The 8,954-nt window shown below is 56.3% G+C and overlaps 1 long non-coding RNA gene across 1 annotated transcript; it reads right to left on the bottom strand.

Annotated features, from left to right (window-relative positions):
- Positions 1 to 4,051: 4,051 nt before the first annotated feature.
- LOC138415378 (uncharacterized) lies at positions 4,052 to 6,693 on the bottom strand. The gene is made up of 3 exons (XR_011247214.1): positions 6,557 to 6,693; positions 5,773 to 5,854; positions 4,052 to 4,899 (listed from the first exon to the last, which is right to left on the bottom strand). It is a non-coding gene; the product is annotated as an uncharacterized lncRNA (long non-coding RNA).
- Between the last annotated feature and the right edge of the window lie 2,261 nt (positions 6,694 to 8,954).

The following is an 8,954-nucleotide window of genomic DNA, read 5'->3' as shown; positions in this document are numbered from 1 at the left end:
GATCTCTTTTTCTATAAATTTGGTGGGTTTTCTAAATTCCATATGTGAGCTCATTCGTGTCTTTGTCTTCTCTTTTCTTTTTTTGAACATACTGCTTGGGATGTGGGATCCTAATTCCCCAACCGGGGATCAAACCCATGCCCCCACTGCAGTGTGGAGTCCTAACCACTGGTCCACCAGGAAGTTCCCCCAGTGCACTCTTGGAACCCACTTGCTCTGTGGGTTTGGTCTTCTGCCGTGTGTGCCCGGCACTTCCATGGAAGGTCCTCCCATCCCTCAGGTATTCATTGAATGAATGAATGAGCACGGAGACCAGTGATCAGTGTATGCGGTTCTCCATGTATACCACCTGCAGGGCAACACACACAATAACATCTTCAATAGCGGCTTTTTAAATAAGGCCAAGGAGGAGGGGTGAGCTGGGAGGCAAGGCCTGGGGTCCCTGAGGGCAGAGAGGGCAGACCCAGCCGTCTTTCCCCTGGCTCTCCACAGCCTGCCCAGCTCAGAGCACTGGCTTCTGGCTCTAAGTCACTGAGAAATAGGGCATTCACTCCCACCCCCTCCATCCGTTCCACCATGCTCGGTTGAGCACGCACCATGTGCCACTCCCAGCTCCTGGCAGGTGCCATGGAGAACCAGGCACTGCCTCTACCTTCCTGGAGCTCCCCATCCAGCAGGAGAGGCCTGCAATGCCAGTATGGTGAAATCAAGGGCACTGGAGGATGGCAGTGAGTGGAGAGGTGGCAAAGGTCCAGATGGGTCCCCCAGCCAGTAGTGCCCAGGAGAAGCCAACCTCATCTGCTCTGACATCCTCAGAGCCCTGTCTTCTCTCTGTGCCTCAGTTTCCTCTTCAGCAGGTGACACTGAAAGGTTCTCAACATTTCCTGCAGACTACATATCTATGTTTCTATGACTGAGAACCATTCCAGGTGGCCCCTCCCTCCTGCAAAGGGGGCAAACAGACCAGCATTGGCAGTGCCCCCGCCCTGAGCCTAGGCTTGCAGATTCTGGGGTCTGCCAGGGGCCCAGCCAGCTGATGTGGGTTCCTGGAACTCAGCTCACAACCTTCCCCAACAAATGTGAACTCCAGGCAGCAGTCAGGAGCCCCTAGGTGGGCAGTCTGTGCTGGCAGCAGGGGAAGGGCATGAGCATCAGCCAGGAAGAGGATAAAACCCCTAGCCCCTGTCCTCTGAGCTTGAGTCATGCAACAGACTGCTGGGATGAAGCAGGAAGAGAGGTTGTGATGGAGGTCTCCTCCCCAACTGGGCTCTAGATTCACCAAATGAAATGGCTCAGGGTCACAAGGAGGCCTTAGGGGGTGGGCTTTCCAGAACTCTGGCTGGCTGGAGGCAGAGTGAGTGTCCAGGGACACTGCCCGAAACTTCCCTGCCCTTCCTTGATGATCTGGCCCTGCTGTCCTCGGTTGGGGTACCCGTATGGGAACCTCAATGTGTATAACCAACTGCCTTCTCAAGCAGAAGTATGGCAAGGGTTGGGGTGAGTCCTATCAACATGGTAGAGTTCTTCCAGCTCGGGGGCCACAGGTGGGGACTCAGAAAAGAGTTACCCAGGTGAAGGGGGAGAGTGGGAGGGTATTTGCTCAGGGCGGAGGGCAGGGGTGGAAATAGCAATTCTGGGTAATACATCAGTGTGACTGATCACAGAGGAGGGGTAGGTGGGAAGTGAGTGGCGAGCAGGGGAAGATCTTGATGGTGTTTAGGGCCTTCTGTAGGCAAGGGAAGTCATTGCAGGGTTCTCAACCGATGAGTGACACGGCAGAGGAGCACTTGGCAAGAGTCCTGCCGGCCCCTATCCTCCCCTGCACTGAGCCAGCCAGCCGGGTGTCCTCCTCCACGCCCTTGCCCACCTCCTCTCCTTCTGCCTGTCTCTCTGTCCTGTCCTCTCCTGTCCTCTCTGCGTCTGGCTGAATACCCATGCTGACTCTTCTAGAATCAACTCAACATAGTCCAGTGAAGGGTTTGTCTTCTCTTCCCAAGCCCCATTCACGTGAAAAAGATTTTTTTAAAAATTTTATTTATTTTGTTTTGGCTACACTGGGTCTTTGTTGCTATGCGTGGGTTTTCTCTAGTTTCGGCAAGCAGGGGCTACCCTCTAAGTGGTAGTGTGTGGGTTTCTTGTTGCGGTGGCTTCTCTTGTTGCAGAGCACAGGCCCTGGGCGTGTGGCTCTCGATAGTTGTGGTACACAGGCTCAGTTGCCCTGTGGCATGTGGAGTCCTCCCAGGTCAGGGATTGAACCCATGTCGCCTGCATTGGCAGGCTGGATTCTTAATTTCAGGATCACAGGGAAGTCCTGTAAAGGACTAAAAAAAAAAAAAAAAACACCCTAGGACTCACCTAGTGGTCCAGTGGCTAAGCCTCTAGGCTTCCACTGCAGGGAGCTTGGGGTCAATCCCTGGTTGGGGGAACTAAGATGCCTCATGCTGCATGGTTCAGACAAAAAAAAAAAAGCTTTCTACAAGAATGTTCATAGCAGCTTTAGTCACAATAGCCCCAAACTGGAAGCAGCCCAAATATCTATCAAGTAGAGAAAGGATAAACAAACTGCTATAGTTGTCTGGTAGAATACTACTCAGCCGTGAAAAGGGACAAACTGCCGCTGCATGTGACAAGGTAGTTAAATTTCACAATTGAATGGTGAGGGAAAGAAGCCAAACACAGAGTACAAAGTGTTTGATACCATCTATATCAAACTGACTTGCGGTGGTAGAAATCGAATTGGGGAGTGGGGGCAGGGGCAGGAGGGCTTGCCTAGGGTGTGCTCACACACTGGGGTGCCTTTCCAAAGCTGAGTCTCCTAGAACCATCCTTTGATACCCAGAAGCCTCTCAGCCATCCCTCAACTGAGTGCCTCAAACTCTCTGTACCCCCAGCCTGACTCCCCCTTCCCTTCCCTTTCATGCTGCATTTCCCACTCAGGCAGCAGTGACTCCATCACCCACCAGTCTTGAGGACACCAAGTGACCTCTCCCAGTGGCCTCCCAGCCCTGAGAAGACCAGTCTGCCTGATCCTGGGAGTGAACCTGGAGAGTTACCCTGGCAAGACCACCCTGCTGCCCAACTCAGTGGGTCAGAAAAGCTCTCTAAGACCAGGTCTTGCCCATATTTGTGTCCATGCAGACACTGGTCCACAGGTGTAAGGAAACGGTGACCAGGCAGCCAGGTGATGTCTGACCGGGGTTTCTAGCACCTGGGACCGGGGCGTCCTCCCTGCAGGTGGGAAATCCACCCCGAGTCCTGCCAGCTGGAGGCAAGAGACGTTGTGGGCCTGATACGTTGGTTGCAGAGTCTCAAGGAGGCCCAGGCTGGCTCCCCCATGTACCTGTTCCTCTCTGTTTATTTACTTAGTTATTTTGGCGGCGCTGGGTCTTAGTTGCCGGGATCTTTGTTGCTTGCGACATGCAAATTCTTAGTCACCAGGATGGATGTGGGATCTAGTTCCCTGACCAGGGATAGAACCCCAACCCCCTGCATTGGGAGCATGGAGTCTTACCCTCTGGACCACCAGGAAGTCCCTGCTGTTCCCTTTTTTTTTCTGTCTCCGGGTTCCTGAGTGTCCTACCATGTCACTCCAGATTGCTCCTTCCTCCTTCCACCCATTGCACTGTCCGCTAGCTCGAGCTGGAATCAGAGGGCCCCACAGTCCTCTCGTACACCCCAGCACAGCCCCCTTCCCCCACCCCCAACTCCCCACCCCACTCCCCACCATCACCATCTTCCCTCTCGAAGCAAGAGGCACTGCAGAGTGACCGCTCCTCTGGGCTGGGGCAGGGCTCACCCTTCCTACCGGCTCCTATTCCCACCAGAGGGGCCCATCCTTTGCTCTCCCAGCATCCCGTCCGCCCAGCATCTGAGACCCAGCCTCTCCCTGGGCTAGCCCTTTCTCTCCTGCAGGCACATGCAGGTCAGCTTATCTTAAAACAGCTTCCCTGTGTTCACCACAGCTGACCCTCTCCTCTCTTTTGCCCTGTTCTGAGCTCTGGAGTTTGCTGCCTGCTCTCAGACTCTGGGCTCTACCCCCATGGGGCTAATGAGATGCCCTGTGGGAGGCCAGGAGCCCTCCTGGGCAAACGCTGGCTTCCTTCCAAGCCCACTCTGACCTGTTGACTCTCACTGCAGGCTCCTTGGGGTGGCTGCCTCCAGGAACGGGAGTGTCTGTGTGGGTGTGTCTAGGGGGCCAGGAGGGGGCGGGGTGAGGTAAGAGGCTCCCTCCTGCCCCAAGGGTGGCCCTTCTCCAGGCTCAGTCCTCACCCTCTGCTCTCCTCTTTGATCCCACATCTGGAAGAGTCCATGTACCTGGGCCACAGCTTTTACCTTCATGAGGTCCCGGGGGACTGCGCCTAAGTCTTGGCTCTATCTCCTTCCGGTTTGGAGCACCATACTGGTTAAGCGACAGACTCCGCTCTCTCCACTGAAGGACTTGGGGTGACCTCCCCAGGACGGGGCTAATGCCAGGTCACCTCTCCCCTCTCCCAGATGGCTCTACTTCATTCCTAATTCACACAGTTGCCCATGGCCTGTGAATTCCACAGGTGTCCTCACTCTCCACTCCTTCAAACCATCCTTCATTTTCCCCGGGGGCGGGGGGAGTCGTTTTCATTGTGTAGCCACATCTTTGATTGTCACTCATACCTGTCTCTTCCCAAGTCCCTTTGGAGGTCACCGTGGGTCATCTACGTGGAGGGGTCTGGGAAGTGACTTGTCCTTCAGAGAAGAGCTTTCTGAGCCCAAGGATAGCAGAGTCTATGAGCTGATCATTTGGGTCGGGGGCCAGGGTGGGGGTCGCCGTCTCTTGTGGTCCAGTTGGTGATTTTCTTCCTCTTTGCTTGGGAGACCTTCAATGTCCCCATACCAACAGAACCCACAGGTGGAGTAGGGAGCCTAGGGAGGCCCAGGGAATGTGGTTGGGGGTTGAGTCCCGGCCCTCTGTAAGGTCCTCCCGCCCCATGCCTCTCTCCAAAACTGGCCTTGAACTGGCGGGCCCAAGCACGCCCAGCCCTGCAGCACAGCGTTAGCGCAGGCCCAGCCTCCCAGGCAGTCTCTGCCAGGCCAGGCTTAATCGTTAGCCACACAGCAGGCACAGGGGACTTTCAGGCACCTCACAGAGCTCCCAACCTGAGCTTAGACTTTGGGTAGCTGGGCTCCATGGCCGTCAAGCTCAGTGGCCCATCCTGGTGCACCTCGGGGTGGGGCCCGCATGGACAGATTAGCTGGGCACCCCTCTGACCTGGTGACCTTGTAGCCAGGTGCAGACAGGTCAAAGGCCATCTACTGATCCTGTGGATTTGGGTGGGGTAATAAATGATGGGAGAGAGGGGGCTCAAATGCTGGTTCCACTGCACCAGCCCTGCCTCTTGGGCCTCTGTGTCCTTATTCCCAGGGTCTCAGCCCCAGGGGAGCTGGGGACTGGAGGAGCAGATGAGAATGAGAAAGGCCTGGCCTCTCCCTCCTCTCTCCATCCCTTCCCTCTAGTCCCTCATCTGGTATCCCCTCCCCCTCCCCCCTCACCTGGCTCGAACCTACAACACATCCCACTTCAGCAGGCATCAGGGCCCCCCTCCCTCTTTCATTACTCCACTCAGACCCACAGGATCAGCAAAGGCAGCATGGGGCTTTCCTCAAAAGCCCCCCCAGGACAGAATGCTCTGCACTCCTGGGAGCATCAGGAAGCACCCTGGGCCTAGTGACCGTGACCCCGGTAGTGTTTACTGTCTGCGGTCACATTTTGTCGAAGCAACTTGGCTGTTTTTCTACCTTTTGTCGATCTGCTCAGCTGGCTCCTTTATTCGCGCATTCACTCCTTCAGTACTTCGGAAGCTGGGGCCTGTCCTTGATGCTGCAGATATAGGAACACTTCAGGTTATCAGCCCGCAGGGCTCTACAGGCCCATGGGCTCCTGAGAATGAAAGCTCTCAGAGGCGGGGTCTGTATGCCACCCTGCCGCATCCCTCGACCCCCTGTCCACGGTTCACTTTAGGCAAGTTGGAAGGAATGGGGTGCCCCTAGGGCTGGGGACAGGGCTTGGGGTGCAGAGTGGGGGCAGGGGAAGAGTCAGTGACAGAGCTGGTGGGTGGCTGGGTGAGGGGTGGAGAAAGATTGGCATCCTCTCAGCCTCAACTTAATTCCCTGGGCAAACAGCAGCGCTGGGAGCGCTGCCGGCAATCCACTGCGGCTTCAAAGGGCCTTGGGGCCGTGGGCGGTGTAGGCCACGGGCAAGGTGCCAGGCTTCCCCACTTCCTGGAGCGCTTGCATTCCTGGGAGCTCAGCGAGCTGCTTCCTTCCAGGGGAAAGAGGGTCTGGGTCTCGGACCCTGCCGTCCCGCCCTCAGAGCAGCGTCTGGGGGCCGGAGTAGGGGGCAGCCAGACCTGAAGCCCAGCCTCCTGGCTTGGTGATCGTGTACCCTGCTGCTCCCTGCCCTGCTGTACCGTCTGGTTGGGTTCTGGGGGACAGTACCCTCCAGCTTGTCCCTGCCCGCCCATGATACAGGGAAAGTTCAGGCCCCAGCAAGCCAGTCACGATGCCTCCAACCTGTCCCCACCTGGGAGCCTCGGAGTGGGCTAGACACAGGGGCCTCTGGAGGAAGGTGACCCCCCGGGGCTTCAGGCACCTCCTTGGCTCACACTGGCTCGTGCAGGCCCAGCCTGGGTGGCCTCCCAAAGACCCGTCGCCGGTGCTGCTGCCTCCCCTCCCTTGCCACCTATGTTTCCCTCTTCACCACACAAGAATGTGTCAGCAGGACCCGGGGCCACTCTGCCACCCATTGTTAAAGCAGGCTCTCTCCACATCCCTGCCTCTGACAGGCCCAGGCCTGCCCCGCGGGGCCAGCCCCTTGTCCCCTGCTGGGAGTCCAAATACACCTGTTTACCTTTGGGCCTCAGCCAGGGATGGGGACGGAAGCTCGCCTGACTCCTGACCACTGGGCCCCACCAGCCCTCCCAGGCCTCCCTTCCCACCCTCCACTCACTCTTCCTTCTGCAGGTCTGGATGCCAAGAACACCTAGGTGTGGGAGGCGTGATGGCAGTAGAGTGTGTCCTGCCCTGGGCCCAGCGCTGCAGGAGGCCTGACCCATTTGCTCCAGGACTGCATGGGACCCCATCCTGGGGGGGCTTTCCAGACATCCCGAGGGTCATGGGAGCCAGGAGTGGCTGGTCCTGTGGAACGGGATGTGCTCTGGACAGAGGAGGAGGACCCCCAAAGCCTGAGCTCCTGCCCTTTCCCGCTTCATCACTTTCCTGCTGGGGGATCCATGGGGAAGGGAGGATGGGGAAAAGGTGGCAAGTTAGGGGACAGAAGGGTGGCCTCTTGCTTTGAGAAGGGACTGTTCCTAACACCTGAGAATGAAGTGGCTCAGGGCCTTCTTACCTCAAAAGTGGAGATCCGGGCTTCTCTGGAGGCTCAGTGGTATAGAATCTGCCTGCCAAGGCAGGAGACATGAGTTCGATGCCTAATTCAGGAGGAACCCACCTGCCAAAGAGCAGTTAAACTCATGTGCCATGACAATTGAGCCTGTGCCCTAGAGCCCGGGAGCTGCCACTACTGAAGGCCGCGTGCCTAGAGCCTGCAGTCCACAAGAAAAGCAACTGCAAGGAGAAGCCCGCGTACCACAGCTAGAGAGTAGCCCCTGCTTGCCACAACCAGAGAAAGCCCACGCAGCAACGAAGACTCAGCACAACCACAAAAGAAGTAGACATCAAAGGAAATAAGAAACCTGCTCAGGGAGCTTGGGTCATGGGCTCAAAGCCACACAGCTCAAAAGAGAAAGGACAACTCAGTGCGATGTGGGGTCCTGGACTGAGATGCTGGGATGGAGAGGAGCATTACCAGGCCAACAAGATGTGATTACCAAGTCAATGTCAATTTCCTGATTGTGACGATGGTGCTAGGGTTATCACGAAAGCGTGTGCTTGTTCTAAGGAAATACACACTAAAGTATTTAGTACTAATGGAGCGTCCTGTCTGCAACTTAGTCAATGGTGAAAATATACTTTGATTGGGATTACACTGAACCTACAAATAAATCTGAAGTAAAAATGTCATTTTTATTTTTTTAATTTAAAAATATTTTTATTTATTTGACTGCACCTGGTCTATCTGTGGCATGCGGGGTCTAGTTCCCTGACCAGGGATCGAACCTAGGCCCCCTGCTTTGGGAGCATAGAGTCATAGACACTGGACCACCAGGGAAGTCCCTGAACATCTCTTTTTAAAAAGCCACCCAGCTAAGGGTCAGGGCAGGAATGAATAGGAGGGACAAGATCTGATACTCACGCTTCCCACCCTTCACGCTTTCCTCCCCCATCAGTACAATGAAGCCCTGTGTTTGGCCGACTTCACAGCCCCCCTCTCAGCTTTGGCTGCTCCTAGAAAGTGTCTTTGGACCCTTAGAAGTACCGATGCCTGCTGCTCCCCACTGCACTTCCCCGCCCCGCCTCGCCAGAGACACTAGTCCCAGGTACGGGGATTTTCAACTCCTGGTGGTTCTTCCTGGTGGTTCTTCCTGGCAGCCAGAGGTTCCTTCAGCCTTTCCTCACCTGCACCCTGACCTTGCCCCACTTCCCCTAGGAGGGGCCCAGGCAGAGGGTGAGGAGGAAGGACAGTGACAGGCCCCCTCTGTCAATCCAGGGTGTACCCCCTTTGGCGGGGGCTGGAGGCTGATCCTGGGGACCAGTAGAGAGCCTGGAACCCCCATGTTCCCTTAGTGCTGGGGAACGTGGGGAGGAAGGCTGGTGGGTGGTGGGGAGAGGGAGGGAGCCACTGCTGTTGGCAGGGTGGTGTCTCAAGAGGGAAGAAGGGCAGCCTCCTCAGTGAGCTGTGGGAAGAGAGTGGGCTGGCTCCCGAGCTCAGTAAGGGCCCAGCCTGCTGGCCTCTCAGTGTGCGTGCCCTTCTGAAATATTTGGAATAATTAGCAAGTGAAAGCAGCAAGTTAACCGGGGAA

Source organism: Ovis canadensis, chromosome 11 (genome assembly GCF_042477335.2).
Source record: "Ovis canadensis isolate MfBH-ARS-UI-01 breed Bighorn chromosome 11, ARS-UI_OviCan_v2, whole genome shotgun sequence".
Taxonomy (NCBI): domain Eukaryota; kingdom Metazoa; phylum Chordata; class Mammalia; order Artiodactyla; family Bovidae; genus Ovis; species Ovis canadensis.
Note: the sequence above shows the minus strand (reverse complement) of the source record. Positions and strands in the feature narration are given on the sequence as shown.